Consider the following 13,659-nt stretch of genomic DNA (forward strand, 5'->3'; position numbering starts at 1 on the left):
GGTCAGCCCTGAAGTGGTCAGGCAGTTGTACTAGATGATCATTGTAGGTCCCTTCCAACTGAAATAATCGCATCTCGTCTCCTCTCATCTCTTCTCTCTGACATTGAGATGGGCTGTGACCCCTGTGAACATGCAGGAGGGGAGGAAGCTGATGTTGTTCAGGCACACCCCACATCTCTCTCACTGTGGTCCCTGCAGGATGCAGTAGTAGAGCGCACTGTCCCCCAGCTCCAGCCCGGTGATCATCAGCGTCCCGGAGCTCTTGTCAGCCTGGCTGGAAAACCTCTTGCGGGCAACAGGAGCTGTGTGGCTGTAGGAGCCTCCCCGGCCCTTGCTCTGCAGCAAGTACTGCAGGGGTCCACCAGGACGCTGACGATACCAGGCTACGTAAATATAGGAGGCGTTGGAGCTGTAAGTGCATCCTAAGGTCCCAGTCTTCCCTGCTTGCCACCATACAGCAGATGTTGTCGCTTGGATCTCATCACCCTGAAATGCACCTGAAAAGAAAGCAGGGCTGTTCCATCACTGCTTTGCTCTCACTGGTGCAAGGAAGTGGCCCACAAAATGGTGTTGCCAAAGCACAATTGTTTTGGGTACCCCAGGGAAGAAGGGGCCAAGGGAAGGGAGAGAGGGGCTGCAGGCTGGGAGATCATCCAGCCTGGGTGCGTGACAGAAACACATTGAATCACCTCCTCAGAATAAAACACTGCATTTGGCAGTCAGGAGATGGAAGTTGGCAGTGCCAGGAAAGGAGTTCTTGCAGAAAGGGCAGGACCACCTGAGCTGTGCAGTGATGGCCCCTCTCTTCCTGGGAACTATCCTGAGCCGCCTCAGCACTTGAGGGCTCCAAATCACGTGCACTATGTGCTGGGCCCTGGCAGGATGTATATCTTAAAGCTCAGATGGATTTCCTGTCCCTGTGTAAATGGCACACAAGTAGCGTGCAGAGTCCTGTGGGTGCAGGGCCACAGGGACAGAGATGACTCGGACCAGGAATTGTCCCAGGATGCCCTGGCTTGACCCTCCACTGCTAGCCCGTAATTTGTATTACCCGTTGCCCAGCAGACAGACACCCACTTTCAGGCTACCCAGAAAAAGGGTGTAAGAAAGGGGAGCCAGAGGAGTCAGTTTTGCTCCTAGGCTGGTAGAAGCGTTGAGGTTGTAATGGGCCTCTGGAAAAGGGCAGCTGCTAGGTTTTGTGACCAAATCCATGTTGATAACATACCAACATATCATCTACTGCTGGACAGTGCTTGCATAGCATCAAGGCTTCTCTGTTTCTCATGTTGCCCCATCAGCTTGTACAGCTGACCACAACTGGCCAATGGGATGTTCCATACCCCATGAAGTTATGCAATACCATAAATCTGGGGGAAAGGCGGAGGACAGGGGATGTTCAGAGTTATGGCCATTGTCTTTCTCAAGGTACTGTTATGTGTGATGAAGGCCTGTTTTCCTAGAAATGGCTAAACATCTGCCTGCCAATAGGAAGTCAGGAATGAATTCCTTATTTTGCTTGGTTTGTGTGTGCAGCTTTGGCTTTGCTTCTTAAAGTCTCTTTACCCCAACATAAAACTTTTCTCACTTTTCCCTTTATGATTCTGTCTCCCCCATCCCACTGCAGGTGACCAAGCAAGCAGGTATGTGGGGCTCACCTGCCTACTAGGGACAGCAGGCTGTCAAGAACATTGTGCAATTTATTTTTTAGTATCTCCAGGAATGGAGAGTACAAAGCCTCAGGTATTGACATGCAGTGACAAATCCCTCCATAGCATTTTCTTCTCTATGCTAAACTAACTGTTTCATGCGATGAAGGCCTTATGTCTTAACATTTGCCTGCTGATGGGAAGTAGGGAATGAATTCTTTATTTTGCTTGGCTTCTGTACCTGCAGCTTTTGCTTTACTTATTAAAATGTCATTATGTGAGCACAGAAGTTCCCCATTTCACTGTGAAGGTAGAAAGCAAAGGGGTTTGGGGGGTTTAGCTGCCTATCAGGGTTCACCCATAAGACAATGCAAAGTGAAAAGTCCTGCACCTGGGTAGAAACAACCCCATGTACCAGTATACAGTGGGGGCCATCCAGCTGGAAAGGGCCTAAGGCTCCTGGTGGATACCAAGTTGAACATGAGCCAGCGATATGACCTTGTGACTGTATTTGGTTTATGTGGCAAGGTTTTGGAAGTAGGGTGGGCTGCATGAGTGGCCTCTGTGCACGGAGACCAGGGCTGCCCCCATGTTGGACATGGCTGATTACAGCCAGATCCGAAAGGAGCCACCACTGGCCAATGCTGAGCCAATCAGCTAAGCTGGTGACACCTCTGTGAAAGCGTATTTACAACGAAGTAAAAAATGCTGCACGTGACTGTGAGAGAGAAAAGTAAGAAAAAATGTGAGATAAAAACCCCTGCGGACACCAAGGCCGGTGAAGAAGAAAGAGGAGGAGGAAGTGCTCCAGGTGCCAGAGCAGAGATTCCCTGTAGAACATGATCAAACAGGTTGTCCCATTGCAGCTCATGGAGCCCTACGACAGAGCAGATGTCCACACTGCAGCCCATGCAGGGCCCCACGCCACAGCAGTAAGATGTGCCTTGAAGGAAGCAGGTGCACACAGAGAGTCCAGACAGGAGCAGGTTTTCAGGCAGGAACTGTGGCCCATGGGTGCCCATGCTGGACCACTCTGTTCCTGAAGAAGTATACGCTGGGGAGAGGCTCCATGCTGGAGCAGTTCATGGAGGACTGTTGTGCTGGCTTCGGCTGAGACACAGTTTTTCTTCCTAGTAGCTGGTACAGCGCTGTGGTTTGGATTTAGTGTGAGAACAATGTCAGTAACAGTCTGATGTTTTAGTTGTTGCTAAGTGGTGCTTACTGTAAGTCAAGGGTTTATCAGTTTCCCGCGCTCTATCAGTGAGCAGGTGCACAAGAAGATGGGAGGGAGCACGGCCAGGACAGCTGACCCAAACTAACCAAAGGGATATTCCGTACCACAGAATGTCATGCTGAGCATTCTAAACTGGGAGGAGCTGGCTGGGAGAGGCAGATCACTGCTCGGGTGTCAGTCAGCAAGTGGTGAGCAATTGCGTTGTGCATCACTTGGCTTTTCTCGGGTTTTATTTTTCTCTCTTTTTGTTATATTCCTTTTGATTGCTATCAGAATATGTTTTTAGTATTATTGTTAGTGTATTTAATTTTTCTTTAGTTATTAAGCTGTTCTTATCTCAACCCATCAGTTTGACTTTTTCTTTTTTTTAATCTCCTCCCCATCCCACTGGGAGAGGGGAGGAGTGAGAGAGCGGCTGCGTGGTGCTTAGTTGCTGGCTGGGGTTTATCACAAATGTATACTGGGGGAGGGACCTCACACCAAAGCAGGGGGAAAATGTGAGGAGAAAGGATTGGCAGAGACACATGTTATGAACTGACCCGAACCCATATTCCCCATCTCCCTTGCACTATTTGGGGTGTGGAGGAGGCAGAAGTCTGAGGAACAAAGGGGTGAAGTTGAGCCTGGGAAGAAGAGGGGGCCAGGAGAAGGTGTTCTTAACCTTGTCATTGTTTCTCATTATCTTCCTCTAGTTTTGATTGGCAAGACATTAATTTTCCCTAAGTCTGTTGTGCTGTGATTGATAAGGCAACTACCTCTCTTTATTTTGACTCATGAGCATTTTCATCTTATTTTCTCCCCTTGTCCATTCTGGAAGAGGAGTGAGAGGGCAGCTTGGTGGGCATCTGGCAGCCACCCAAGGTTAACCCACCAGAGCGGCAAAGGCAACAAAGTGTATCCTGGGCGGCACCAGGAGGAGTGTCGCCAGCACGTCAAGGGAGGTGATCCTTCCACTCTGCTGAAAACCAGTGCAGCAACACCTGCAGTACTGTGTCTGATTCTGTGCTCCAAAGTACAAGAGATGGGCACGTATTCAGGAGAGTCCGGCAGAGGGACATGGAGATGGCAAAGGCACTGGAGCATCTCTCCTATTAAAGATGGTGGAGAGACCAGGGACTGTTTACCCTGGAGAAACAAAGGCTAAGGCAGCATCTCAGAAATACACAGAAACAACTGAAGAGAGGGTGCAAAGAAAGCGGGGCTAGGCTCTTCTCAGTTGTGCCCACTGACAGGACAAGGGGCAGTGGGCACAAACTAAAACACAGGAGGCTCCCTCTGAACATCAGGAAACACTTTTTCACTGTCGGGGTGACCAAATACTGGCACAGGTTGCACAGAGAGCTTGTGGAGTCCCTGTGCTTGGAGATATTCACAGGCTGTCTGGACATGGCAGTGAGGAAACAGCTGTAGGCAGCCCTTCTTCAGCAAGGGTGTTGCACCAGGTGACCTCTGGAAATTCCTTGAACCCTAAACCATTCGGTGAAAACAGGGTTGCAAGAGCTTTTTGGCACAGAGGTGGGCTGCGACATCCATATATTGCATTTCCATTGCAAGGTTTTGGCAGCCGAGTGCTGCAGGGAAGGCTTCTGTGATGAGGCATGGGACTGTCTCATGCACAACATAGACTGTTACAGCCAGAAGCTGCCATTGCCTATGGGACAACATATTGAAGAGTGGTCAAAGCAGTGCCCAGCAGTGAGAAGCAAAAAAAAGAAAATGTGAGAAATAACCCTATAGAGACCCAAATCAGTGAAGAAGGAAGGGGAGAAGGTGTTCCAGATACCAGACCAGAGATTCCCCTGCAGCCCCTGGAAGACACCACAGAGGAGCAGGGTTTTCCCTGCAGCCTCTGCAGGACCCCATGGCAGAGTACATGAGTATGCCCTGACAGGAACTGGGGCCTATGGAGAGCTCATATTGGAGCAAATTTATCCTGCAGGACTGCAACGCTTGACAAGAAACCGCACTGGAGTTGTTTGTGAAGTGCTGTAGACCATAGGAAGGAAGAAGGAACAGTGGAGATGAAGTGTTATGAGTTGACACAAACTCCATCAGCCATGGACCACCTGGGGAGAGGAGGCAGAGTAGCTAGGAATGAAGCTGTGAAGTTGAGCATGGAAGGCACACAGGGTTGGAGGGGAAGGTGCTTTTAGTTTTTGGGTTTTGTAGCTCACAATCCTACTCGACTTCAATTGGCAATTAAATTAAATTAAATTCCTGCAGCATGCAGGAAAGCCCAGGAGCTCATGTCGTGCATAGTGATGGAACCTCACTCCCTGGGAATAGCCCAGAGCCCCCCACCCAAATTACTGCCAGCCCCACAGCTCTGACACCGTGGGCTGGGCCCTGGCAGCAGGTTTGTGTCAAAGCTCAGCTGGATTTCCTGCCTCCGTGCGAACAGCACAGAAGTAGCGGGCAGAGTCCCGGGGGTGCAGGGCACGCAGGGACAGAGATAACTCGGACCGGGCATTATCCCGAGACACCGTGGCTCGACCATCAACTGCCGGCCCGAATTTAATGACTGACGAATCATAGGTGATATAGGACACCCACTCGAGACGGCCACCCGATGCCTGACGATACCACAAAAGGTCAAAATTCGGGAAGTAGAAGCCCTGTCCGCGGCAGGAGAGGAGCACGGAGTCCCCGGGCGCTCGCAGCCCTCCGCCGGCCTCCACCAGCCTCTGCTGCGCCCACACCCCTGCGGACGGAGAGCGCGGGCAGCCGGGCAGGGCGCGCCCACGGCCCGAGCCCCTTCACCCGCCGCCCCGGCGACCCCCGCCCCGGCACAGCCACAGCCTCCACCCCCCTCTCTCCCGGCAAAGCCCCGCGCCCGCGGCAGGGCCCCGCCTGCCCTCCCCGGGGCCGAGCCGCGCCTGCTGCGGCACTCGGGCCCCGACCCGCCGCCCGAAAGCCTCCCTCGCCCTCCGCCGCCCCCTCGCCCCCTCCCTCTCCCGCCCACGCCACCCGCTCCCCGCTCCCCCGCCGAGGACGCCGAGCGACAGGCGGCAGCGCGCCCGGCGCGGCAGCGGCCGCAGCCCCGCGGCCCCGACACGGGCAGGGCCGCCCGCCGGCAGCCCCAGCCCCGGGCCCAGCCCCGGCCCCACTGCCCTCCCCGCCCGGCTCTCACCTGCCGGCCCCGTGGCCAAGGACAAGGCCAGGAGCCACGAGCCCAGCCCGGCCGCCATCGGGCCCTGCCGCGCCGGCGCCCAAGGGCCCGGCGGGAGCCGCACAGATGCCGAGCGGAGCCGCGCTCAGGCCGCTCCTGCCCGCCCCGCCGCCTCGGCCCCTCCCGGGGCAGCGCAAAAGCGTCCGCCCGCCCCCGGCGGAACAGACCAGACCAGACCCGACCCGCCCCGGCCCGCCCCGGCCCCGCCCCCCGGTGCCGGTGCCCCTTCGGGGCAGGAGAAGCGGGGGCGCAGGGCGGGACGCGAGGCGGGGGCGGTGGCAGCGGCAGCGGAGGAGCGCGGCGCCTCCCCTGGCTCACGAAGCCTCCTGGCCCTTGGCTCCCAGCGCGGCCCCGCCGCTGGCCCGCCTTGTCGCCCTGCCCAGCCCTGCGGACGGGGGTCGGCGCCTCGCAGGACCCTGCCTGCACCCCGCACCCCCAGCCCGCCCCGGCCTCGCTCCCGCCCCCTGCCCGCGGGGACCAGACACACAGAGGGCTGTACTGCCATCCGGAGGGACCTCGGCAGCCGGGAGAAGCGGGCTGAAAGGAACGGTGCCCGATGGTATCCTGGGCTGCACCAGGAGGGGTGTTTCCAGCAGGTCAGGGAGGCGATTATTCCGCTCTGCTCAGCACTGGTGGAATCACCCCGGAGTACTGGCTGCACTTCCGGGCTCCCCAGTCCAAGAGGGAGTTGGGTATACTGGAGAGAGGCCGGTGAAGGGCCACGAACATTATCATGGCACTGGAGTACCTCTTCCATGAGGAAAGGCTGAGAGAACTGGGACTGTTTACCCTGGACTAGAGAAGGCTTCAGGGGGGCATGTCTCATCGATGTACAGAAACTTAGAGATTTTTAGAACCATAGAATCATTTGGGTTGGAAAGGGCCATTAAAGGTCATGTAATCTAACCCTCCTGCAATGAGCAGGGACATCTTCAACTACATCACGTTGCTCAGAGCCCTGTCCAATCTGCCCTTAAGCGTTTCCACGGATGGGGCATCTGCAACGTCTCTGGGCAACATGTTCCAGTGTTTCATCGCCATCATCGTAAAAATTCTTTTCCTTATGCCTGAATCTACCCTCTTTTCTTTTAAAACCATTACTTTTTGCCCTGTTGCTACAGGCTCTGTCTAAAAGTCTGTCCCCATCTTTCTTATAAGCCCCCTTTAAGTATTGAAAGGCCACAATAATGTCCCCCCAGAGCTTGCTCTTCTCCAGGCTGAACAACCCCAGCGCTCTCTGTCTTTCCTCATAGGAGAGGTGTTGCATCCCTCTGATCATCTCTATGGCCCTCTGGACCTGTTCCAACAGCTCCATGTCTCTCCTGTACTGAGGACCCCAGAGCTGGATGCAGTACTCCAGGTGGGATCTCATCAGAGGAGAGATAATCACCTCCCTGGCCCTGCTGGCCATGCTTCTTTTCATGCAGCCCATGATACATGTGGTGTTGGGGATTAAAATATTCTACTTGGAGAATATTAGAATTAGTTGTGTAATTGCTTAAATTCAGGCTGGACTGAAATTTGGTTTACTTTGATTAGCATGAGTGACTTTGCTTGGCATGTGTTAAGGAATACTAGTCATTTAGCTCAAGTAAGCTTTACATGGAATGAACAACTTTGTGCCATTTGGTATGATACTCAGCATAACTTGCTTAGTATGAGTAGGTAGATCTCCTGAAGCCGTAGGCCACAAGTGGTGAACATATGCTGGATTTATACTTAATACATGAAGGGAGGCCTCAAAACAGCTACATCCTGAGAAAAATAAGGTAGCTTCATCCTCAGCGGAAACTGCAACCTGTGGAAAATAAGGTGCCCATATTCTCAACAGAAGCTCCATCCTCAGGACAAGAAAAGATGGAGACAGAAAAAGCATTCAAGAAGAACAAAAGGACCCCAGACCCAAATATTGTTATTGGACTGAACTGTCATGTGAGGGGAGGGGAGCTTAGATTGTAAGAGTATAATTGCCCAAGGATTTATTTGATAGAGGTTCCTCTCAGAGGGTCCCAGCTCGAGCTGAAATAAACCACCTCTGTGGCAGAGGTCCAAACTCTTCATTACAGTAGGGGGTTAAGGTTGGATCTAGCTGTACCTAGACTCCTCTCTGAGAGGAAGTTTAGAAAGCAAGGGGGCACAGTCTGAACCTCACAATTCAGTAGAAGGTCTCCCCGGACTCCTTTGGGGGACATGGGCAGCTGGGCTGCTCTCGATCACTTCATCCCTCAGCCTGTATGGATATTGGGAGTTGCTCCGACGCAGTTGAAGGACCTCACACTTGGGCTTGTTGAACCTCAGGAGGTTCACATAGGCCCACTTCCCGAGCTCATCCAGGTCCCTCTGAATGGCACCCCTTCCGTCAGATGTTTGAACCACAACAATCAGCTTGGTGTCATCTGCAAACTTGCCGAGAGTGCACTTGATCCCACTGTCTATGGCATTGATGAAGGCATTAAACAGCACTGGTCCCAATACGCACCGCTGAGGGATGCTACTTGTCACTGGTCTGTATCCAAACATTGAGCCATTGACCACTACCCTCTGGATGTGACCATCCAGCCGATTCCTTACCGACCAAACAGTCCATCCATCAAATCCATTTCTTTCTGATTTAGAGAGAAGGATGTTGTGGGGGACGGTGTCAAACGCCTGACAGGAGTCCAGACAGATCACATCAGTAGCTCTTCCCTTGTCCACTGATGCAGTCACGCCATCATATTAAACCATAAGACCATAAGAACTTAAAGATCTGCCAGGTCACTTCTGCTCCCTTGTCCCTCAAGGCAGTTTCCCTGTGGGTCCCATTGATTAAATCCTTGAACAGCTGGAAGTTTGCTTTCCTAAAACTTAGGTTGCTGACTTCAGTCTTGGCCTGTCCATATCCCTCAGGACTACAAACTCCACCAGTGTATGATCGCTGCAGCCCAAGCTGCCTCCTATGCTGACGTCTAAAGGAGGGTTCAAAGAAGACAGGGCCAGGCTTTCCTCAGTGGTGCTTATTGACAGATCAAGAGGCAATGTGCAGAAACAGAAACACAGAGGGCTCTGTCTGAAGATCAGGAAACACTTTTCCACTGTGAATGTAACTGAGCACTGGCACATATTGCCCAGAGAGGTTGTGGAGTCTCCATGTTTGGAGGTGTCTGGAGATGGTTCTGGGCAACCAGCTCTAGGTGGCCATACTTGAGGGGAGATGACCTACTTGGTCCAGATGACCTCCCCAATGACCTCCAGATACAGCTTTTTAGAGGAGTGTTGAGGAAAATTAATTTTCCTCTTTTGACTACTATTTTAAGAGCTGGAACAAGAGACAGAAATAGGCAAGTGATACAAATGTAATATGGGCAGGTAAAAAAGCAGCACAGAGAGGAGTCAGGACAGCTATTCAGCATGGTTATGTTTGCTGTATTTCTGACGTCTGTTGTATTGATGGTGTGTGGTCTTCTGTTAGATCTTATGGTGTGTTGTTCTTCAGTAAAGTTGCAGACACAGGTACATGCGTATGTAACGGGGTTGTACAACTCCATACACAAACTCAGAGCCCGGCTTTGGAAGGATGGGGAATAACATGCATCTCGGTTTGACCAGTTGACTGACTGCTTCCTGGAGCCTGAGAGGCCTACTGATGGCCACAGCTTGTTGCTATCATCAGCATGGTTTCTGGACAGATTGAAGGGAATTCAATTGGGAACAGATTGGTAGAGGCTCGCTCTCTCCCACCTGCAGCCACCCAAAAGGCCACTGCCTGAGGATTTCAGGGGATACACGGCTATGTGATGGCAGCACATGAGGAGGAAAGGCTTGAGGTCTTCCTCTCAGTCGGAAACCCAAGGATGCAAGAGTACTCCCAAAGCATTTCCAGAGCCCAAAGCTATCTCATAAAAGCTCTGGCTGCCCATCAGGCCTGATGCTGTCCTTTCAGGCTCCCCAGAAAGAGGGTGTAAGAAAGGGGAGCAAAAGAGAAGCCAGTTTTGCTCCTAGGGTGGTAGAAGAGTTGAGGCTGTAATGGACCTCTGGAAAAGGTCTACTTTAACCCTTTTGCTCCAGGCAGGATCAACTAGAGGAGGTGTACTGGCTGTGGCTGGGATGGAGTTACCTTCCTTCATAGCAGCCTGTACGGGCAGCTGCAATGTTTTCTGCCTGCCGATGGGAAGTAGGGAAAGAATTCCTTATTTTGATTGGCTTGATTTCATTCCTTATTTGGTTGGCTTGCAAATGCAGCTTTTGCTTTGTTTATTAAACCCTCTGGATCTCCACACACAAATTTTCTCAATTTTACCTTCCCAATTCTGTCTCCTGTCGCACTGTGAAGGGAGCAAGTGAGCAGCTGTCCTAGGTTACAGTGTAAAATGTGCCAAAGGAAAAAAAAGTATTCTATTACCATCTTCAGGAGCTGTTGAGACCAGGTGGGGCGGTGCTCCCTGCCTCCCCCCTCTGGACTATCTCCTGTTCATGGGCACAACAATGCCTTATCGCCTGACCCATCGATAACTCGCTCCTGGACTATCTCCTGTTCATGGCCCATCAAGGAACTGCCTCACGACTCCCCATCCCATGGTGAGATGCTCCGCCCGGGGGGAAGGAGCCAAGCAGTCCATGCTAAATAAAAACTGAGATCTCGAACACCGTGGCAGCCTTCTTCCACTGGATTCCCAGAGGAGTTTTTCCCCCCACTGGAGTTCCAGAGGACAAGAGCTACCTACCTACCGCTGGACCTTCGGAGGAAGACCAGACTCTTTTACCTGATTGCTGCTTCCACAGAACTACATCCATCGCTTCAGGAGGACTGCAGCCAGCATCTTATCGGACTGCTACTGCCACCCTAACAGGGTGTCAGGTTGTATTCCTGACTCTGTCAGTGTAAACCAGTGGGTTGTTTGTTTTTTTTCCCTGCCTGGTGTTATATATATATATATATATATATATATATAAGTAAAGAACTGTTATTCCTATTCCCCATATCTTTGCCTGAAGGCCCGTTCATTTCAAAATTATAATAATTTGGAGGGAAGGGGGTTGCACTTTCCATTTCAAGGGAGGCTCCTGCCTTCCTCCGCAGACACCTGTCTTTCAAACCAAGACAGCAGCTGTGTGAGGCTTAGCTGCCATCTTGAGTCAAGACACTACGGTAGACTGCCCACAATGTTGTCCAGTTCAGTTTTGAATATCTCCAGGAATGGAGACTACCAGTTCCAGTTGTGACCTCAACAGCACAAAACCATTTTGTTACATTTCCATGTAATTTCATTTTGTGTTTGGTGCCACATGTCCTGTCACTGGATAACACAGAGAAAACTCTGGCTTCATCTCGTTTGCTACCTGCATCAGTATTCACAAACACTGAAAAATCCCCCCATACTATTTTCTGCTCTCTGCTAAACCAACCCAGTTCTCTCAGCCTCTCCTCGTATGTCAGATGCTCCCTTCCTCATCTTCACAGGCCTTGATCGCACTATACTCTATTCTCATATGTCCATGTCTTTCCCATGCTGGGGAGCCCAGGACTGCATGCACTAATCCACAGTCTCACCAGTGCTGAGCTCAAGACCACCCATCCCCAAAAGCAAGGAGTCAGGTAAAACTGCCAGGACACTTGCCTGGATAAACAAGGCTGGGGAAAATGCAGGCCCACTGCTGAAAGGGGTGGGGGATCCAGCGGCGGGTACTGAATGCCTTATTCACCTCAGTCTTTACCAGCAAGACCAGCCTTCAGGAGTCTCAGGTGCTGTCCTGGTTTGGGCTAAATCAGAACTAATTCTGGTTTAGTGCTTTAACTTTTCAGTTAATTCTCCTCTAACTAACGGCATTTTCTGAAACAGCAGCATGTTTTCCCAGAGAGTGACTGCTTCTAGCAGTGATAAGGCCTGATGTTTATAGTTCGTACCAAGGAATGGGATGCAGAGAGGCCCCTGCTTACACTTGTTCTTGTAGTGACCAAGGTCACTGCTGAATCTTGTACTCCGTGTTGGGGTGCCAGGAGTGAAAAGAGTCGCACCTGCAGGGAGGAGCGAACTGGACAGGTGACTCAAACCTGACCAACAGAGTATTCCATTCCATATACGTCATATTCAGTATAAAGCTGAGAGATCACGAGGGTCTCGCTCTCTTCCTCTCTCCGATGGCCGAAATCTGAGGAGGACTCTGTCTGTTCTTCTGTTGTCGATCCCGATCCGTGCATCCCTGAATCCAGTGCCTGAATCCAGCTCCTGCGTCCCGTCCCTGTCTCCTGCTGAGTCCAGCCTGGGACTGCCCCAGTGCCAGCCCTGCAGTGTGGTGGTGATGTATCGTCATCAGGGTGGGGGAAAGTTTGGTTCGGTATTGGGTTTGTGTATATTTGTACATATTGTATATATTTCATTATTTCCTTATTATTATAATTTCTTTTATTGTTATTGATTCATTAAAGCTGTTTTAGTTTTCTTTTCCAAACTGTAAAGTCTCTCTCCCTTATTCTCTCTCCTTTTCCTTTTTTGGGAGGGGAGAGGGGTTAACAGAGAGCGTCTGTCATTCATTAGTGGCCGGCCCAGCCCCAACCCATGACAGGTGCCAGAGTCCAGGGGGAAAGGCTGGAGCGAGGAATACATGCCCTTGGGCGGCCCACATCACTGAGCACTTATCTAGTCCATCATGAGTAGCTTTGTCCACAATGTTGCTAAGAGAGACAGTGCTGAAAGTGTAACTAAATTCAGAATACACACGTGTACTCCCTCCCCATCCACCAAGACCGTTGCTTTATTGTAGAAGGCTTGAAATTTGGTTCAGCATGATTTCCACTTCACAAACACATGATGACTGTTCCCAATCAGCTTTTTGTTCTTCCTGTTTTGAATGGTTTCCAGAATTATTTGCTCCATCACTTTCCAGGAACTGAAGTGGGTGATAGGCCTGGAGGTCCTCAGATCCTTCCTCTTGACAATGGGATTGTCCTTTTCTTTCTTTCTTTCAGTCCATAGAAAACTCTCCTGATCACTGTGACATGTCAAAGATTATTGAGAGTGGCCTCAAAATGACATCAGCCAGCTCCCTCAGTACTCACAGGTGCACCCTATCAGTTCCCATGGAGTTGTGTCCCTCCAGGTTCTTTAACTATGCCTTGGCATTATCCTCCTCCACTGACATAAGTCATCCTGGGCCTGAACACGCTGAATGGGGTGAGAGACCTGGGATTCCTGAAAGCCAGTATTGCCTGCAGAGAATGAGTCAATGAAGATCCCTCCCAGATCACCTTTGCTTGATGTTCTGCATCCTCAAAAGGAAACATTCTTGAGCCTGAAGGAGGATCTGAAAATCAAGCAGACCTCCTACAGTCCTCCTCTGTCCAGGACCATAACCTATGGGATCCTTCCAAGCAGATCCCTGAAAAGCCCCAATTCTACACTCCCAAAGCCCAGGGCTGCAGTCCTGTTTTTGCATTGCTCCCTCTTCTCTGGATCCTGGGCTCAAACACTGCATGATCACTGCACCTATGGCTCCACTCATCTTCCCATCTACCACCAGTTCTTCCTCTGATGGAGTTTTCATCAGTACACCCCAGAAGACTGCCCGATCGCTTGTGCCCTGCTGTGCTGTCCCCCCAGCCAAAACTTGGGATGGCTCACGTATCCCATGAG

General features: G+C 51.5%; 1 protein-coding gene and 1 pseudogene across 1 annotated transcript in view; both read right to left on the bottom strand.

Annotated features, from left to right (window-relative positions):
• The window catches only part of LOC104344451 (T cell receptor alpha chain MC.7.G5-like), a 158,231-nt gene that overhangs the window by 99,461 nt on the left and 45,111 nt on the right, over nt 1-13,659 (bottom strand). The window lies entirely within an intron of this gene.
• On the bottom strand, nt 5,244-6,068 carry LOC147413649 (Ig heavy chain V region C3 pseudogene; annotated as a pseudogene).

This window comes from Leptosomus discolor, chromosome 25 (genome assembly GCF_034619465.1).
Source record: "Leptosomus discolor isolate bLepDis1 chromosome 25, bLepDis1.hap2, whole genome shotgun sequence".
Lineage (NCBI taxonomy): Eukaryota > Metazoa > Chordata > Aves > Leptosomiformes > Leptosomidae > Leptosomus > Leptosomus discolor.